This window comes from Cetorhinus maximus, chromosome 14, assembly GCF_964194155.1.
Source record: "Cetorhinus maximus chromosome 14, sCetMax3.hap1.1, whole genome shotgun sequence".
Taxonomy (NCBI): Eukaryota; Metazoa; Chordata; class Chondrichthyes; order Lamniformes; family Cetorhinidae; genus Cetorhinus; species Cetorhinus maximus.
This window is the reverse complement of record NC_135892.1, coordinates 112,326,064-112,346,884: the sequence shown is the minus strand read 5'-3', so window position 1 is coordinate 112,346,884 and position 20,821 is coordinate 112,326,064. Positions and strand designations below refer to the sequence as shown.

Below are 20,821 nucleotides of genomic sequence, written 5' to 3'. Positions count from 1 at the left end.
CTATTTGTGCCATTAATTCATTTATTTTGTTCCAAACACTATGTGCATTTAAGTAAAGAGCCATTAATTTTGCCTTTTTACCACATTTTCCCCATTTGGCCCTATTTGCTGCTTTTTTTTAATGTTTGTACACTCTGTCCCTTACTATCACACTCTGGGTATCACTACCTAAATAGCTGCCCTACAAGGCTACCATATCGTTTTGCCTTGTAAGCTTGCATATCCCCTCTCCAGAACCCTCCCCCCTCTATTTAGTTTAAAGCCCTCTCTACAGCCCTAGTTATTTGATTCGCCAGGACACTGGTCCCAGCACAGTTCAAGTGAAGCCCATCCCACTGGTACAGCTCCCTTCTACCCCAGTACTGATGCCAGTGCCCCATGAACTGAAACCCATTCCTCCCACACCAATCTTTGAGCCATGCATTTAACTCCTTGACTTTATTTATCCTATGCCAGTTTGCCCGTGGCTCAGGTAGTAATCCCGCGAGTATTATCTTGGAGGTTCTGTTTTTTAATTTAGCTCCTAACACTTCAAATTCTTTCAGCAGAACCTCCTTTCTAATCCTATCAATGTCGTTGGTACCAACGTGGACGATGACAACTGAATCCCTCCCCTCCCACTCCAAGTTCCTCCCCAGCCCTCAGGAGCTGTCCTTAACCCTGGCATGGGGCAGGTAACACAGCCTTTGGGACTCACGGTCATGGTTGCAGACAAAAGTATCTATTCCCCCTAATTATACTGTCCCCTCCCACTACTATGTTCCTATTTCCTCTCCCCACTTGAATGGCTCCCTGTACTACAGTGCCATGGTCAGCTCGTTCATCCTCCCTGCAGTCCCCACTCTCGTCCACACAGCTAGTAAGAACCTCATAACTGTTGGACAATTGCAGGGGCCGAGGCTCCTCGAACACTACCCCCTGGGTCCCCATACCCACCTCACCTGCAGTCACACCCTTGTGTCCCTGATCACAGACCAAATTTGAATGATCTAATCTGAGGGGTGTGACTGCCTCCAGGAGCAAAGTGTCCAGGTAACTCTCCCCCTCCCTGATATGGCATAGTGCCTGCAGCTCGGACTCCAGCTCCTTAACTCAGATCCAAAGTTCCTCGAGCTGCAAACACTTAATACAGATGTGTTTGGTCTGGATCACCCTGGTGTCCAGCAGCTCCCACATGCTGCAGCAGCAACACATCACCCATCCTGCCATCACTATTAGTATTTTAATTAATTAATTACTCTAGTATCTCTGCTCTTTAAAATTGAAGAATCCCTTGCTCTTTACATTCTATTGTAATTGTTTTTTTTTACATCTGTATCGATCTTATACTTAACAAGCTATATTTAAGAAAGAGAGAGAAAAATAGACTAGCGAACTAAACACCAACTAAAGACCTTACTTTTACTTTAAAGACTTAGAAATACTCACTAATCCTACTCACCAATCAGCTGCTTTCCCTGCACTGGCATCACGTTGTGGTTCATGACGTCACTCCGCCACTGGTCTCACAAGAACTCTCCCCGCTCTCCCCGCTCTTTTTTCAAAAAAAGTTAGTAATGAGGGAGTGCTGCACTGTCGGAGGCTCAGTACTGAGGGAGTGCTGCACTGTCGGAGGGTCAGTACTGAGGGAGTGCTACACTGTCGGAGGGTCAGTACTGAGGGAGTGCAGCACTGTCAGAGGGTCAGTACTGAGGGAGTGCTGCACTGTCAGAGGGTCAGTACTGAGGGAGTGCTACACTGTCAGAGGGTCAGCACTGAGGGAGTGCGGCATTGTCAGACAGTCAGTACTGAGGGAGTGCTGCACTGTCAGAGGGTCAGTACTGAGGGAGTGCTGCACTGTCAGACGGTCAGTACTGAGGGAGTGCTGCACTGTCAGAGGGTCAGTACTGAGGGAGTGCTGCACTGTCGGAGGGTCAGTACTGAGGGAGTGCTGCACGGTCAGAGGGTCAGTACTGAGGGAGTGCTGCACTGTCGGAGGGTCAGTACTGAGGGAGTGCTGCACGGTCAGAGGGTCAGTACTGAGTGAGTGCTGCACTGTCGGAGGGTCAGTACTGAGGGAGTGCTGCACTGTCGGAGGGTCAGTACTGAGGGAGTGCTGGCCTGTTGAAGGTTCTGATTTTTTGGAAAAGATATTTGTCTGATCCCAGTCGGCCCTCTCAGGTGAATATTAAAAGGTCGTAATGGCACATATTTGAGGAAGAACCAAGGAATTTTATTGGGGCCCTGGGGTCTAATAATTATCCCTCAGTTAATCCCACTATTACAGAATATCTGAAAATTATCACCTTGCTGCTTGTGGGATCTTGCTGTGCGCAAATTAGCTGCTGTGTTTACTTACAACAGTGACTACACTTCAGATGTACCTCATTGGCTGTAAAGTGCTATTTAAGGAAATTCAAGTGTCCAGGATTTCCCAGTCCCTGTGTTTTCTCTTGGGAAGAACACTTCTGCTGGCAGTAATTTCCCCGAATGTGAGCCTTGCTCAGTCTTCATAGCCGCAATGCTTCATATTACCCATAGAGGGAGCCTGTAGTCTTCAGTAGTTGCCAAAGCCCCCTTCAACTAAGCCATTGGCAAACATTTTTTATTTATTTCAAAGCCATTTAAACGCTATTCTGTCACCTGCTGGAAATGCAAACATTTTAAATGCGACGTTTAAAATTTTTCCAAACGGTCAAAGGAAACATCACTCAGTTGGGCCAGGGTTTTCGGGATCGGAGGCTGGGGATATCGGTGCACCACGAGGATCGAAAGGCCCTCCCTGTCTCCCTGGGTGTAGCTGCAATCAAAGGCCACCTTGTGGAGGGGATCCCCCCCCCGTCTAGGGTTAGGATCCCCTAACCCTAACCCCCCCTCCCCCCTCCCACCTCTTTCCCCACCCAGTGACCTGGGCACTTTTTTTTGTATTTTAATTACACCTTTTTTTTAAAGAATTTGGGGAGAGGGCCCTTTCGTGTCAAAGTGCCCTCTCGGATACTTACCCTGTACTGCAGTCTGCTGCTCTTCCGAAGCTGCAAGGCCTCTGATTGGCCCTCAAGAGCCCACCTGACACCCTTAAATGGACAGGCGACCTGTCTCCATTGCCCATTCCCAGTCACTGTTCCCACCCAGGATAGTTCAGGATCTGGAAACAGTCCCAACTCCTGTTTCCCTCCCCCAAAGAGAAAATTCAGCCCCTGCTGTGGACTCACTGACTTTTTTCCCCCCAAATTATCCTTTACTCATAAAATTTATAAAAGTACATGACAAAACATTTCAACTTGAAAACCACAGAAAGAGTCACCACATGCAACTTGTTTTCTTACAGTACCTTCCACTCTAAGGTGCCTCAGTACAGTTTCACTACTCTTGATATTTACAATCGACATTCCTTGTCAGGCATACAGCTGGTGGGTTTGAGAAAATTTCTAGCTCCTCAGTCTACTATGACCAAAAGGCCTTAGACAGTGACCTTTTCCAATTATACCTTTGCGGCGGCTGCCCCACGCTTTAGTGCATCCCTCAGCACGTAGCCCTGGGCTTTGGAATGTGCCAAGGACCAGGGCCACTTGATCGAGGACAGCTGTTTGTACTGGAAGACCAACAGGCTTTGGGCAGACCAAAGAGCGTCTTTCACTGGGTTGATGGCCCTCCAGCACCACTGGATGTTTATCTTGATGTGTGTCCCTGGGAACCTGATGAGCACAGAGTCCTGCGTCACAGAGCCTGCTCGGGATGAACCTTGACAAAAAAACACTGCATCTCTCTCCAGACCTGCTGTGCAAAGGCACTTTCCAGGAGGGGGTGGACTGCAGTCTCTTCCCCACCACAGCTATCTCGAGGGCAACGTGCAGCAGGGGTGAGGCTCCAAGCATGTAGGAGGAATCTGACGGGGAGGGGGCCTTTCTCACCACCAGCCAAGCTACATCTTGGTGCTTGTTTTGAAAGTTCTGGCAATGAAGCAAAAATGACTTTGACAGTCTGTTCAGGGAACCATCCGACAGGACCCAACATGTTTTTCCACAGGGCCTCTAGGACGTTGCATGTACACCACTGCCTGATGGACTTGTGGTCAAAGCTTTTCTGCATAAACTTTTCCACAAGGGTTGGGTGGTATGGTACAGTCCACTTAAGCTTGGAGTATTCCACAGCAATGTGGCAAAACCCATTCTTTACAATACTGAGGACAGGTAGAACCTCAGCACATAGCAACACTTGGTGTTTATGTACCAAAGGTCTAGGAACATAGGAACAGGAGAAGGCCATTCAGCCTGTTCCGCCATTCAATATGATCATGGCTGATCGAACACTTCAATGCCTTTTACCCACATTTCGTTTAATATCTCATCCGCTACTTTTCTGTTACCTGCTGAATTTGTCTATTTTTGTTATTACATAATTGTTGCATTTTTCCATGTTCTAACCTGATTACTTAGCCTGCATATGAATTTTTTGATGTAAGCTATACTGCAATTCGGCCTTCTGGCTATGAATGTGTTTTTTGAATAAAAGACCCATTATTATTATCAATAAATTCCATTAATTAAATACATTTGGAATAAAGTGGCCTGAATTTTTTGGGTAGGAGGTGGTCTCAGTAGGAGTGGGCTGCCCACGGTCATCTCCGCGCTGCCATTTTATGCGGCTGGGCAAATTGAGACCAGCCCAGCGTAACACGCGAGCCGTAGCGCTCAGCGCCACCTGTGCGGGCGGGGGGGGGAGGAGGGAGAGCCGAGGCCAACGCTCTCTCACACATGAGCATGAGAGAATGCTTCAATCCCCCTGCGTTATGGAACTGCCTCAGGGAGATTGAATCGCTGCTGAAATTATTAAACAAATGGTTTAAAAATTTAATTAAACATGGACCCTCATGTGACTGTGTCACGTGAGATGGGACATGCTTTTATATTTTGGAAATTTTTTAAATTTAACTAATGAATGTTTTAGGAAGCCTCATCCCACTTGTGGATGAGGTTTCCTAAAAAACGTGAAGGCCGCTTGGCCTTTTCACCTGCCCGCCAACCTTAAGTTCCCTTAACCACTTCCTTAATGGCCTTCATAGGCCGTTTACATATTGGCGGGCACACAGCCCACTCCAGTGCACGCCCGCCGAACGAAACATCACGAGACAACGCAATGATGTTGGGACGCATGCCTGATGTTATCGCGCGCCATTTTACGCGTCGGTGTGTCGGGCCCGCCCATGCACGCCAACTGAAAAACCCTGCCCAGTGTCTTTAATAATAATCATGAAACTACTGAATAGTCATAAAAACCCACCAGGTTCACTAATGTCCATTAGGGAAGGAATTCCGCTGTCCTCACCTGGTCTGGCCTACATGTGACTCCAGGCCCCCAGCAATGTGGTTGACTCTTAGCTGTCCACTGAAATGGTGCGGCAAGCCATTCCATTGTAGGTGGCTCACCTGCTCAAGGGCAATTAGGGATGGGCAATAAATGCTGACCTTGCCAGCGACGCCCACATCCCAAGAATGTCCGAAAATATCACTGTGGCCCAGATACATTATTAAAGTCAGTGGGACCTGGTAACCTCAAGAGTTCCCCACTGGCCAATCCAGCAGAGAAGTGGAGGCCAGTAGAGGGCCCCAAAATGGCACAGTTGAATTTTTGTTTGTGGTTATGTGAGGAGCGGTAGTGATCCTCCAAGCCCACCCAGAAATTTGAGGCCTCCCCTCCCACAGTCTCATCCTCCCAATCACAGGGAACCACCCCATGAGACAGACTGACAGCTGATCCCACCAATTACGTCCCAACTTTCCATTGATTTCAGCCATATTGGATGGGAAATCAGCAGCCGGGTTTTAAGTGAGGCCAATTAAATTTAATTACATTTAAATAAGTGAAAATGCCTAGAGTATCATTTTTTTTTTGCAGGAGGGATGTATTTTGAACTAACACAAAACTAGCCGGCTGCTAAAATGGGGCCCCCAAGCTTGAAATGCCTTTTGAAGTAAGTCTCCCCTTTGGCCAGTAGATGGTGGTGTCCGTCTACAAATGGTCTCTGAAAACACACAGAGCGTGACCCAAGCTGAAAATATTTAAAAATGAATCCATCATTTTTCAAAAGTTTAGATGTACAACAAAAGCATTTTAAATAACCAAAAAAATCCTCGATCAATTGCACTTGAAAATTCTTGCTCTTTTGTTCTTGGGTCCTTTATCATAAAAGGTGTCCATTTCACCACATTCAAAACAATGTGTTATAAATTAAGGAGCTAATGGCAGGACATTATCCACTGAACATTTAGTGCCTTGGTATTAAATTCCTCTGTCTATTTTTTTTTAAGAGAAAGAACTTCCACTTATATAACTCTCTTTATAACTTCAGGACATGCCAAAGCACTTCATAGCCAATGAAGTTCTTTGTGTTTTTGAAGTGTAGTTACTGTTGTAATGTAGGAAACACAGCAGCCAACCTGTGCACAGCAAGCTCCCATAAACTGCAACGAGATAAAATGACCAGACAATCTGTTCGAGTGATGCGGCTGGAGGGATAAATATCAGTGAGGATACCAGGGGGAACTATCCTGCTCTTCTTCAAATAGCGTCATGGGATTTACTGAAGCAGACAATGTTGCTTAGGATCCACAAGCTTCTGACTCAGAAACAAGAGGTGCTGTTCCCCAGTGAGTGACACTCAGCCTTGTTTGCTGAGAGGTGATCTCCCCTTCACCTATCTCTGTCTCACCCTCTTCCTTTGCAGTTAGGTTCAGGAGTCAGCCAAGCAACATTTATGATTCGACTGTGTGAAACCAAGGTTCAGAGGGTTAAACCATGAGGACAGGCAGCAAAAACCGGGCTTGTGTTTCTGTGACACCAAAGCAAAATACTGCAGGTGCTGGAAATCTGACACAAAAACAGAAAATACTCAGCAGTTCAGGCAGCATTCGTGGAGACAGAGAAACTGAGTTAACGTTTCAGGTCAGTGACCTTTCATCAGCCAAGTGACAAAAAAGATCCCGATGAAAAGTCCCAAAGCACTTTACAGCCAGTGAGGTGTTTTTGGAAGTGTGGTCAATGATGTAAAGTAGGAGGAAGAACAAGGGAGTTCTCCCTGGGCCAATATTTATGCCTCAACCAATGCCTAAAAACAGGTTATCTGGTCACTGTCACATTGCTGTTTATGGGAACTTGCTGTGCACCAATTGGCTGCTGTGTTTTATACCAAGGCGGCCACATTTTAAAAGCACTTCGCTGGCTGTAAAGCACTTACAGATGCTCGGAGGTTGTGAAAGGTGCTATATACAGGTGCTGGGTCAAAATGCTGGAACTCCCTCCCTAACAGCACTGTGGGTGTACCTACACCACATGGACTACAGCGGTTCAAGAAGGCAGTTCACCACCACCTTCTCAAGGGCAACTAGGGATGGGCAATAAATGCTGGCCCAGCCAGCGACGCCCACATCCTGTGATTGAATAAAAAAAAATATAAGTGCAATTTCATTCTTTTTCTAACTCAACATAGTGACCAAGAGAGACAAACAAAGATTCCAGGAGATCACAATACTTCAGCTGGTACAAGGTTATGAGTTTTTTGCACTCAAATCATTTTCTTTTAAACTTACAATGAATTTCAACATGATGTTTTCTACAGGATTCCCTGTGGCTTTAAGAGAAAAATTGGAATGATTAAATATTACGAGAACCTGGGAGGACAAAAATGAGCAGGTTCTAAGAACAACCAGCATGAGTTATATTACATCATCGCCTATCATTTATACCCAGTGAAGGAGCTGAATCTCGTTAACGTCATTATACTGAGTATGATGTTCAGTCCGGGCAGATCCAGAGAGACCAAGGTCTGATTTCCATTTTGCAATGAACTAATGGATCTCTCCTGGGGAATTATCGTACCTTAGTTGTGTGTGGCACTCATGGATTGAGCCCATTATGTCTGTGCCAGCTCTGCCTAGAGCAGTCCAAATTTCATCACAGAAAACATGACTTCAATTCCCAGTAGGGCAGTTTGAGAACTTGAATTGAGTTAAAATAAATCTGGACTCTTTTCCCATAGTCCTGTACTTATCCACTGCTTTGTCAATCACGTCTTCCTTTAAAGGATATAACAGCCTCTGCCTCAACCACTCCTTGTGGCAAAGTATTTCAAGCTCCGATTACGCTCGGTGTAAAGAAACTTCTTTGAACCTCTCTCTCCCCTCACTATCTGAGTCACAATTTGAATTTGTGTGTTTGTGTGCACAACACGTATGAGCGTTGGTCTGTTTGAATAAACGTGTATGTATGCAACTGAATCCCCATCATGCGAATGTTAAAGATTCCATGGAAATATCTGAAGAGGGTGAACTTGGCCCTTCTGACCAATATTTATCTCTCAACCACCAGCAAAAATAGATGACATGATCAGTTATTTATTGATGTTTATGGGATCTTGCCAATGCTTAAATTGGCTGCTGTGTTCCCTACATTACCTTACATTACAACAATGACTAAACTTCAGAAACATCTTTTTTTGGCAGTGGTCCACTTTAGGATGTCCTGAGGCTGTGAAAGGTGCTATTTAACTACAATATTGTTTCTTTCTTTCATTTCCAGCTATTCTGAATAACTGTCTTTTACTCCTTAGTTCCCCCTTTGTATCTAATTTTTAAATGTAATTATCTACACTTCCACTAATTCTACTTCGAGTTATCTTCTGTGTCAAAGACTTTTGGAAGTCCGTGCACATCACATCCGCTACAAATCCCCCATTCCCAATCTGTCACCTCCTCAAAAAAGATTTGGCAAACACAATCTTCCTTACTGAAATCCCTGCTGGCTGCTTCTAAATATTTTCTAATTATTTTCTCCTCATCAAAATATTTAGCACCTTCACCTTTAGTTAAAGAAGTCATAATTCTCAATTCCCAGCCTCAGGTATCTTCGGACTTCTTCCTCCTTCAGCTTAATGAATTAATTCAGAATTTCTCTGATGTGAAGTACTTGACATATACCCTTAACTATTTCCATCACCCACTAACCTTCGACTCACCTCACACTAAAACAGTTCTTTCTTTGCTGATATATTTATAGAATACTTAGATGTTCTTTATGATGTCTGCCCCAGCTAACCTCAATGCTCTCTTTACCTTTTTTCCTTATTTGTCATATTCTTGCTGCTTTCATCATTTTTTAAAATCATATCTGTCAGCTTCCCCTTGTGTTAAGGACGAGTTGGATAGATTCTTGATTGACAAGGGAGTCAAAGGGTATAGGAGGGTAGACAGGAAAGTGGAAGCCACAATCAAATCATTCATGATCTTATCAAAGGGCAGAGGAGGCTCAAGGAGCTGAATGGCCTACTCCTGCTCCAAATTCGTAGATATGTATGTATGTATTCTGGACTAGCCACCTTCTCCAATGCTACAGTTTTATTCTGTAACTTTACAATCTCCCCTTTGAAAATATCCTGCAGTTCTGTTTGTCAATTCCTCTTTCCAACTCTCCTCAGCTAATTCACTCATCTTGCCAAAGTCTATCCAGTACCAATCTGATGCTTTTGCTTTCGCACTAACTTTTTATTTAGACCTTTAAACCTTACCATATTCACCTCAACCACATTCAACTCATTTACCTGTTTTGTTTTGGTGCTCATTATTGGATCTTGTGACACCTCCCTCCTTGTACATAAAAAGAAAGACTTGCATTTATATAGTGCTTTTCAGGATGGCAGGATATCTCAGAGTGCTTTGGAGCCAATGAATTGCTTTTTGAAGTGTTGTAATGTAGGAAATGTGACAACCATAATGCACTCAGCAAACTCCCACAAGTAGCGACGTGATAATGACCAGGTAATCTGCTTTTTGTGATAATGCAAAACACTGCAGATGCTGGAAATCTGAAATAAAAACAGAAAATGCTGGAAAAACTCAGCAGGTCTGGCAGCAACTGTGGAGAGAGAAATGGAGTTAATGTTTTGAGTCCATACGATTCTCTTTGAGAGCTAAAGAGAGGTAGAAATGTGATGGATTTTATACTGTTCAAGAGGGGTTGGAGCAGGTGGAGCAAAAATAGAAGGTCAGGGACAGATGGGAGCTCAGGAGAGATGTATTTTTTGTGATGCTGGTTAAGGGATAAATGTTTCTTCAAAATAATGCCATGTGATCTTTTACACACATCCAAGCAGGCAGGTGGGGCTTCAGTTTAACATCTCACCTGAAAGACTGCACCTCTGACAGTGCAGCTCTCCCTCAATACTGCACTGGAGTGTCAGCCTTGATTTTTGTACTCAGGCTCTGGAGTGGGACTTGAACCTGGAACCTTGTGATTCAGTGGCAAAAGTACCGCCAACTGAGTCACAGCTGACTATGCTGACTGTGAGGTGAGCATGATATTTGAGGAAGAAGTACTTCTCACATTTTAGCAACCCCATCTCTTTCTCTCCTCCAATACACTCTTGTTTATATATATATATATATAAAAGCCACACACACACAGACACACACTGTACTAGTGTCTATAAACATTGTTTCAACACTGTGGGAAGATTCCATTTGGCCTCTGTGTGTTAATGACACTGGAAAACACAGTGGGAAGATTGTGTGTGTCTGTGTGAATGAAGTGCGTGTGTTGGTGACACTGCTTGTAAAAGTGATCTCTTCTCATAGAACAATCCCTCGATTCCAGAAATCAGCCTAATGAACAAGCATTTTACTTCCTCTAAGGCGTCTATATCCTTCCTTATTACGGAGACCAAAACTGTAAACAGTGCTCCGGGTGTGATCGCACCAGGATCTTTTTCACTTGCAGTGAGATTTCTTCACTCTTATACTCCAATTCATTTGTAATAAAGGCTATTACATCATTTACTTTCTTAAATGCTTGCTGTATCTGCTGATTCATATGCAAATACACCCAGTGATCTCTGAAAACCAATAATTCCCAATTTCTCACCATTAAAGTAAAATTCGACCTTCCTATTTTCCTTCTAAAGTGGATTTTTCTTCTAAATGTGGGTTTCTCCACCTCATATTCCATCTGGCACATTCTTGACCATTCACCCAACCTATCTATATCCATTTGCAGCCTCTCTGCATCCTCCTCACAGCTTACTTTCCCACCTAACTTCAAATTGTTAATGAACTTGGATACATCACATTCTACCCCCTCATCCAAGTCATTAATATAGATTGGAAATAGCTAAGGCCCAAGCACTCATCCTTGCAGCACTCCACTAGTTACACTGTTGACCCAAAAATGACCCGTTTATTTGTTTCTCTGTTTCTGTCCTTTAATCCATCCTCAATCCTTGCTAATATATTAGCCCCAATCTCATGAGTTTTAATTTTACAACCTGTTATCAAATTCTTTTGGAAAATCCAAAAACACCACATTCGCTGGGTTCCCCATCCAGCTGATTATAACCTCATAAAATCCAAACCAATTTTTCAAATACAGTTTTCCTTTCAGAAGTCCATATTGGCTCTGTGCAATCATATTATGATTTCCCAAGTGCCCTGTTATCTCATCCCTAATGATAGATTCTAACATTTCCCTTACCATTGATTACTGATTTGTAGTTCACTCTTTTCTCCCTCCCTCCTTTCTTGAATCATTCAGTTACACTTACCTCCCATTCCAGTGAGACTATTCTAAAATCTTGGGAATTCTGGAAGATGTAAACCAGTACATCCATGATCTCCGCAGTGACCTCTTTTAAAAGCCTGGGATATAAACCATCAGGTCCAGGAGATTTGGTGGCTTTTAGTCCAATTAATTTCTCCAGTACTATTTTTTTTATGTATGCTAATTTCTTCAAATTCCTAATCGTCATTAAACTTTTGGTTCCCTCATATTTCCAGTATGCTTTTTTTCTGACTTCTACTATGAAGACAGATACAGAATATTTGTTTAATGTCTCTATATTCCCTTATTCTCCATTATATTTTCCCTTGTCTTTGTCATTAAGGGACTCATGCTTACTCTCACTAATCTCTTCCGAGTTACCTATCTCGGGAAGTTTTTAAATCTGTTTTTATGTCTCTTGCTAGTCTACTCTCATATTCTCTTATCAATTTCTTGGTCATCCTTTTCTGAATTCTAAAATACTCCAAATTCTCTTTTTGACAACATTATAAGCCTCTTCCTTTAATTTAATATTATCATTAACTTTTCTTGTTAGCCACGGTCAGATCACTTTTCCCATGGAGTTTATATGCTTTAAGGGAACGTGTATTCATTGCAAATTATTTCTTTAAATGTTTGTCATTGCTTATCTAGCATATTATCTTTTAATCTGGTTTCCCAATCTATTTTAGCCAATTTGCACCTCATACCTAGGTAACTTGTGTGTTCAATGCAAGAACCAAGTTTCATTCTTAACTAGGTCACCCTTAAACTCAGTATAAAATTCTAGCACATTATGATCACTCCTCCCCAGATACTCCCTTACCACAAGATTAAAAAATAAACCTATCTGATTGCACAACCTTAGGCCTAAAAATATTTGTTCCTTACTTGATTCCTTGGCATGCTGATCTTGAAAAAATATCTTGAATAATTCTGTGAAATTATCCTCCAAATGAATACTGCAAATTAGATTTGCTTAGTCTATATGAAGATTAAAGCCCCCCATGATTGCTGTATTACCCTTGTTACATGCTCCTCTAATTTCCTGAAATATACTCTGCCTGACACTATACCTATTGTTAGGAGTTTACAACCTGCCCCCACCAATATTTTCAGCCCCTTGTATTTTTAACTCCACTCAAACTGATTCCATACCTTCATCTTCCGAACTCAAATCTTTTCACCCCTCCTTGTGCTGTCGCTTTGAGGTTTCTTTGCTCCTGTGCCATTTACAGCTACTCCCTGCCTCTCCTCCCTTTTTGCTTCTCAGGGTTGTGAAGCAGTTAGAAAAGCAAATGGTAAAAGAGTTGGGAAGATATGTTGCAATTATATAAAGCCTTTTTGAGACCACTAAGCATCTAGCCTCTGGGTGGAGATTTCTGAAGATTCACAACCTTCTGAGTGAAGACATTTCTCCCCATCTCAGTCCTCAATGGCTGACCCCTTATCCTGAGACTAAGGTCTGAATTCCAGACTCCCCAGCCTCTCAGCACCTATCAAATCCTCTAAGAATTGTATATGCTTCAATGAGATCACTCCTCATTCTCCAGAACTCTAGAAAGTATTGGCTCACTCTATTCAATCTCTCCTCATATGCCAACCCTCGGCCCAGGAATCAGCCTTGTCAACATTTTTTAACCCTTTCTAAGGCAACTAAATCCTTCCTTAGGTAAGGACACCAGAACTGTACACAGTTGTGGTCTCAGCAAAGTCCTATATAATTACAGCAAGATTACTGTTACACTCCAACCCCCTTGCAATGAAGGGTAACATTCCATTCGCCTTCCTAATAACTTGCTGTAGCTGCCTGTGGAGGAGGTCTTGTCGTGCAGTGGGTACCATCGTTGCCACTAAGCTGGAAGCTCTGGGTTCGAGTCCCACCCCAAGAGTTGATGGCCCAGGAAGGTGTGTTCATAATGTGGCCATAATGCAAAAATCCACATGAAATCCTTCCAACACACACCAGTGGCAGGTGGTAAGAACGGGAGAGATTCCTGGTCAGCCATGTGATGGAAAGTAAGTTGGAGTCTGTACCATCACTATCCATTGCTCCTGAAAGTGCACGTTGCCACAGCAACTTGGATTTCCTGAGTGAACTGTGACCACCTGCATGTTAACTTCCCGTGATTTGTGTGCAAGAACACCTAAAGCCCTCTTTTTGCCAATATTTTCTGTTCTTCCTACTGAAATAGATAATTTTATATTTCTCCACATTACGTTTCATCTGCTGCCTTCTTGATTACTTGCTAAGTCGTCCTTATCCATTGCAGCCTCTTTGCATCCTGCTCACACTTTCACACTTTCACAACTAACTTTGGCTGGGATTTTCCGGTCCCGGTGCGATGGGTTCCGCAGTGGTAGATGCAGCGAGCCATTCAAAAGCCCATTGACTTCGGCAGGACCGGAAGATGTTGCTGGGAGGAGGGGCCAGAAAATGCCGGCCTTTGCGTCATCAGCAAACTTCAAAATATGCTCAGTCCCCTCACCTAAGTATTTGATATAGATTAAAAATAATTGAGGCCCAAGCACAGATCCCTGCGGCAGGCCACAAATAACAAGTTGCCAACCTGAAAATAACCCATTTATTCCTACTCCCTGCTTTCTGCCCATTAACCATTTCACTATCCACACTAATATGTTACCCCAAATCCCAGAGGCCCTAATCTGGTTAACTGCTTATTGCACGGCACCTTATCGAATGCTTTTGAAAATCTAAATACATGACATCCACTTGTTCCCCCTTATCTTAAATTCAATGAATTAACACATCTGGAATAAAAAGCTAGTCTCATTAGTAATGATCATGAAACTACTAGATTGTCATAAAAACCCATCTGGTTCACTAGTGTCCTTCAGAGGAGGATATCTGCCATCTTCACCTGGCCTGACCTACCTGTGACTCTGCAATGTGGTTGACTCTTAACTACCCTCTGATATGGCCTAGCAAGCCACTCAGTTGTAGGTGGCTCACCACTAGCTGCTCAAGGGCAATTAAGGATGGGCAATAATTACTGGCCTTTCCAGCAATACTCACATCCCAAGAAGAAATAAGAAAAAAATCTACCCTCCTAGTTACATCCTCAAAACTAAAGCTGTCAAATACAATTTCCCTTTCATAAAACCATGTTGACACTGCTTAATCATATTTTTCACTTCCTTAATAATGGTTCCAGCATCTTCCCAACAACTGATGTCAGGTTAACTGGCCTGTAGTTCCCTCGTTTCTCTCTCCCTCCTTTCTTGAAATGCAGGGTTACATCTGATACCTTCCAACCCACTCAGACTCTTCCAGAATCTGGGGAATATTAGAAGATTACAACCTATACATACACCATCTCTATATAGCCATTACTTTTAAAACTGTGGAATTGAGACCTTTAGGTCAAGGGGATTTGTGGAATTTCAGTCCCATCAATGTTTTAATTACTTTTTTTTAACCTAATATTAATTACTTCAAGCTCCTCACTCTCATTACTCTCTCGAATCTTCACTATTTCTCACGTGTATTTTTTGTGTCTATCATGAAGACGGCTACAAAATATTTGTTTAACATCTCCACAATTTCCTTACCCCCCCATTATAATTACTCCTATCTCTACCTCTGAGAAACCCACATTTACTTTTATTAACCTCTTCCTTTTTTGCATACTTGTAGAAGTTCTTACAAACTCTTTTATCTTTCTCATTGGTTTACCCTCATATTCTTTTTTTCTCCACTGTTATCAATTTATTGGTTTCCCTTTGCTAAATTTTAAAACACTTCTGATCTTCCAGCTTACAGCTCCTATTGGCCATTTGTAAGCCTTATCTTTTAAACTAATACTATCCTTAACTTCTCTAGTTAGCCATATTTGGACCACTTTTTTGTTCCTCAAGGGAATGCATCCTCCTTGAGAATTATGAAGAATTTATTTTCATGCTCGCTATTTCTTATATACCGTCATGTGTTTTAATTTAATTTCCTAATCTACCTTAGCTGACTCACCCCTCAAACCTACCTTATTGGCTTTGTTTAAATTTAGGGACATAGCAGAGCACACATGAATGAGTGAGTTTCTAACTTAAAAACATTTTGCTCAAACTCAACATAACGTTTTTCCATATTATGATCACTCTTTCCCAGAGAATCATTTACAACAAGATTATTAATTAGCCTTGTCTAATTAGACAATACTAGGTCAAGAATAATCAATTCCAAAGTTAGTTCTAAAACATGTTGTTTTAGAAAATTGTCTCAATTCCATGAGTTTGTCCTCTAAACCACTTTCACCAATTTGGTTTGTCCGGTCTGTGTGAAGATTAAAGTCCCTCATACTCATTCCATTACCCTTGTAACATTCTCCTTTAATTTGCTGATTTATATTCAGCCCAATGCTGTGATTACTGTTAGTGGGCTGATAAACTTCTCCCACTAGTATTTTCTACCCTTTATTATTTCTTACATCTACCCATACTGATTCTACATCTTGATTTTCTATGCTAAGACTCTTTCTCATTATTGCATTTATCTTAAGCTTTATTATCAGGCCTAATTAGTTTCGAACCTTGGTAACCCTGTAACCAGGTCTCAGTAGTGGTTATTAGATCAAACTTATTTATCTCTATTTGTGCCATTAATTTACTCACTTTGTTATGAACACTTTGTTCATTCAAACCTAACACCCTTCATTATTTTTTTTACTATTTTTCTCTGATGTGACCTTAGTCATCAATACCTCTTCACTAAAAATATTCTCCCTTCCTTCCACACTCTGCTTGATTTTACCAAAATCGCTCTGGAGCCTTGACTTTTCTCCTTAGAATTATAAATTCACACTTTTCTGAACCTCTGATTCATTTAAAGCCCTATCTTCTGTCCTAGTTCACTGATTCACCAGGGTGCTGGTCGCAGTCTGATTTAAGTGGAGTCCATTCCAACAGAACAGCCCCACCCCCATTCACCCCCCCACCCCTCCCCCCCAACCCCCCCCACACCTCCCCCCACCAACCCCCCCCACCCCTCCCCCCAACCCCCCCACTCCCCCGCCAACCCCCCCCCCCAACCCCCCCCCATGTGCCTATAATGAATTGAAACCTTTCAGCCATTCAGTTTCCCTTTAATTACTTTCTTGAAACCCTTCATAATTTTACACACCTCTCTCAAATCTCCTCTTAGCTATCTCTCTCTCTCTCTCCACCACCCCCACCCCCTCCCCAACCCCAGTCTGTCTACCTAACTATAATTCATCATATCCCTGGAACCATTCTAATAAATCTGCTGTACACCATCTCCAAAATCTTTGCAACTTTCCTAAAGTGTGGTGCCCAGAATTGGACACAATACTCCAGTTGAGGTGGAACAGGTGTTGTACAAAGGTTTAGCAAAAACTTTCTGGCTTTTGTACTCCATGCTTCTATTTATAAAGCCCAGGGTCTCATTTACTTAATTAACCACTTTTGTTAATCAGTCCTTCAAATATGTGCACAAATGCCCCCCCAAGGTCTCTCTCCCCTTGAACCCCCTTTAAAATTGTAACTTTTAGCATGTATGGTCTTATTATTTCTACAGAATCTTGTGAATGAGAGAGTGAGAAAGTGTATATGTATGTGTTTATATATACGTGTGTGGACGTGTGTTAATGTGCGTGTGTGTGTATGTGTCGACAGCAGAAAGGTTGATTCTCCTCGTTTGCACGAGGACCTTATACTAAAATGTCAGGTTAGGAATTAAATTCGCACCAGAAGGCTTACCTCTTGCTATTACCAACAACCTGTTGTGTGTATGTGTGTGTGTGTGTGTGTGCTACAAATCTCCAGAGAGTGAAATACCCGATAGCTCCCAACCCCTTGTGTCTGATCTCCCCGACCAGACATTTTTTCCCCCGCCCTGAACTCCGCTTCATATTCCGGCTGCAAAGACAAAAATCTCTCCCCTTGTAACATTCCGAGAGTGAGTTTGGGAGTTCCTGTTACTTCAAAACTTGGAAATCGTTAAATATCTTCGAGCCGAGCTTAAAAATATATAAATGATGCATTGTGAGGGTCGCCTTAAAATTCCCAATTCCCTGGGGAGAGCGATGGAATTTAACACTTAGGACGAAATCGCCGAACTATAAATGCAGGTGAAGCCTGGTCAAATGTGAAGGAGCAGATTATATTCTTGCATTTCTGGCTGGTTCATTCCCTGTATTTACCCCAGCGTTTTATAAACCTCTCCCTCTTAGAGAAACGGCAAAGCCATTATTCTCTCCCGCCCCCTCTGCCACCAACTTCTCTCAGCAGCAGGAAAAACACTTTCCAGTTAAATTGGTTAAAACCAATTAATTCACCAGTGGAAGATTATTTGTGAATTGCCAGGTTTTTATGGGGGAGCCAAAATGAGTTATTCCAAGGGACTCCATTAACTGGATTCCTGGGGATGAGTTTAATGGATCTTATATTTCGCAATCTCAATTCCTTATGCAGCTATGTCTAGACAGGTCACACTGTCCACACTCTTCCAGGTTGTTGGTAATAGCAAGAGGTAAGCCTCCCGGTGCGAATTGAATTCTTAACATTGACATTTTAGTAAAAGGTCCTCGTGCAGACGAGGAGAATTAACCTTTCTGCTGTCGAAGCGGGTGTGAATAGTGCCCATTTCTCCCTTTTTAAAAAAAAAATCAGTACTGACCCGTATTCAAACGGGAGAACAACAGGGCAAACAGACACCCGCTAGAGCCAGGGACATCCCGGCCGGGAGTTAAAAGGACAGATAAACCGCGAGACGGGGGGAATGAGTGACTCTCACGTTCTTAATGTCAACGAGCCCAGAAAGAAATAAAGAGGGGGGGTGGGTGGGCGGGAGAGAGACAGAGAGAAAGAATTATTATTCTTTCTACTTTTGCAGGCGGGACGGGTTGGGGGAGGGAGATGTTTTAATTAGAAAAACGCATGAATGCTAAAGGAAGAGATGACTATAATTTGCAAATATTTAAATCCCACATTTTGGAACCGCTCCCACATCAATAGCAGCTCCAGATTGGAAACAGCAATTGCAAAATCCTAATTCTGATGAAAGGTCATCGGTCTGAAACGTTGACCCTGGAAATTTCTCCCGCACGCCACACATAAATAGCTGGCTCCCTATTAGTTTTTTAAAAAAATATTATGTAAGCTGTAAACGATAAATAAATGGACAGAAGACGGCAAACAATAGGGTATCGGTGTTTGTCTAAACGGGATGACCCTCACTATAAATATCCACTCTCTTTAGTACAATCGCTTCTGTCTCGTTCACTGTTAAAACTCCAAGTTGTGCGCTTGGAGTTTTAGCCCTTGGCTTGAGAATCTTGTGTGAATGTGATGATCGCATTAGCAATGGAATGTAATTACGTTAGACAAGTATGTGAAGGGGTCTGGCAGCCTTTGTTCAAATCAGATATTGCAATATCACATCATGACATTCTTTTTCCCTCTTCACGTTGTTTCCCCCCCCCTCCCTCCTCCCCTTTAAAGTCTCGTTTCGTAACGGTTTACGAATGCTGCATTTTTTTTGCTGTTGCATATAGGTTAAAGAATAGGTCAGTATTAAGCCGGGCTTCCCAACATAGAATCGTCCCACTTCAGACACACACAGGAGAGAGAGAGAGAGAAAGAGAGAGAGAGAGAGAGTCTGCAGACTGCGGAGCAATACAGCAAATAGGACTTCCCCAAGTTCAGCAACTCCAACCCAGTCCATTCCTGTCTCTCAGCTCTAACCTCCGACTGCAGGAATCCCCTATCTGCACAGGTTTGCCGTCCCTTCTTTAACTTCAACATTTGTTGCAAGTGATTTTAGCAAGGATTTCACTCCTGTATGTGTGCCACCCTGGGGCTTAATGGGAAGAGGGATTTTATTTACATTTTTTGTGGGCGTTTGGATGCATTGTGTATAAAAATATAAATATATAAATTTTAAATGAAGCTTAATCATTTTATATATCATGTAATTAATGCCTCTATTTAAACTCTCAATGTGATACGTACGGTTGGGGAGTTTTGAGTGCAGAACGCCAGTATTGAGACACTGAAGAAGACTGGCGAGTGCATTATTGAATTGATTCCGCTTGTGTTGTCCGGTTTTAAGGTACCTGGTAGTTTATATTTGCTCTTCTGTTTGGAGCGTGCAATTTGTTTCTATGTTCAGTCGGAGTAATGGGCGCACCTTGAAGCGTCCTCGAGTTAACCCTGGAGAGTTGGTTTGTGTGAAATGGGGAAAAAAAAACTGCAGACTCAGATTCATCCTCAGTTAAAAATCCCAGAACTGATCCTTGACTGAGCGCACCCGTTGGGGTGGGGCAGTCAGAGCAGCGGCTGGATGGGGCTGGGGAGAGGGAATGGGGGAGATTAGCTTTAGGCTGTTGCTTCCACACAGACACACATACAGCCATAAACAGAGACAGATACACCACACACACACACACACACACAGACACACATACAGCCATAAACAGAGACAGATACACCACACACACACACACAGACACACATACAGCCATAAACAGAGACAGATACACCACACACACACACACAGACATACATACAGCCATAAACAGACCAACACACTATTACACACATGAACACTCATACAGTCAAACACTTATACAAACACAAGCAGACACAGTCACACACTTATACGGATAATCACATATCAACTGACAGCCACATGCAAATATAAACCTTCTCGATCTACAGAGGTACCTGTTGGTCTCAGTTTAATAAGTTACCTGTAATCACGATAAGTTTTAAATAAGTATTTTAATGACTGTATAGTTGAACTCTATTTTGACCTGCAATCCAATAAAATCCAACAATAAAACTGAGAAAGTCGGACCTTTTAACCTATTGTTTCTTGTTTGTAAGTTATTAATTATGGATGAAAACCCCTTTAAATCAGGTCAGTGTGCTAGCGGGCTGGTGTCTGGGATTGATGTATGGGACACATTACGGGAAACATTACGTTTAAACTGCGTACTACTTGCACGCTACGAGACAAGCTGAGAACCGCAGACCTGTCTGCTCTTCCACACGTGGCTAAGGAAAGTCTGCAGTAACCCCCACTCCCTCAAACTCTTTTTTGAGTGATCTCCTGATGTCTGGGAATCTGACAGGATGCAGTGCCGCGGTATGGCCGCTAGGCGGCGCTGTTACACAAGCTCAGACCCAAAGTCAGTGAGAACTTTGAAAAGTGAACTTCAAAAGTTTTTTCTCATTTAAAAAAAAAAGCTCTTTTCTAACCACAACTAGTGAAATGTTCCGC

At 42.7% G+C, this 20,821-nt stretch overlaps 1 protein-coding gene across 3 annotated transcripts in view; it reads left to right on the top strand.

Moving 5' to 3' along the window:
• The first annotated feature begins 19,076 nt into the window (after nucleotides 1–19,076).
• Nucleotides 19,077–20,821, top strand: part of col12a1a (collagen, type XII, alpha 1a) — a 273,614-nt gene continuing 271,869 nt past the window's right edge. For all 3 annotated transcript variants that reach the window (XM_078557493.1, XM_078557491.1, XM_078557492.1), the window contains exon 1: nucleotides 19,077–19,312. The gene's annotated coding sequence lies outside the window, so the exon portion shown is untranslated. The remainder of the gene's footprint in view (nucleotides 19,313–20,821) is intronic.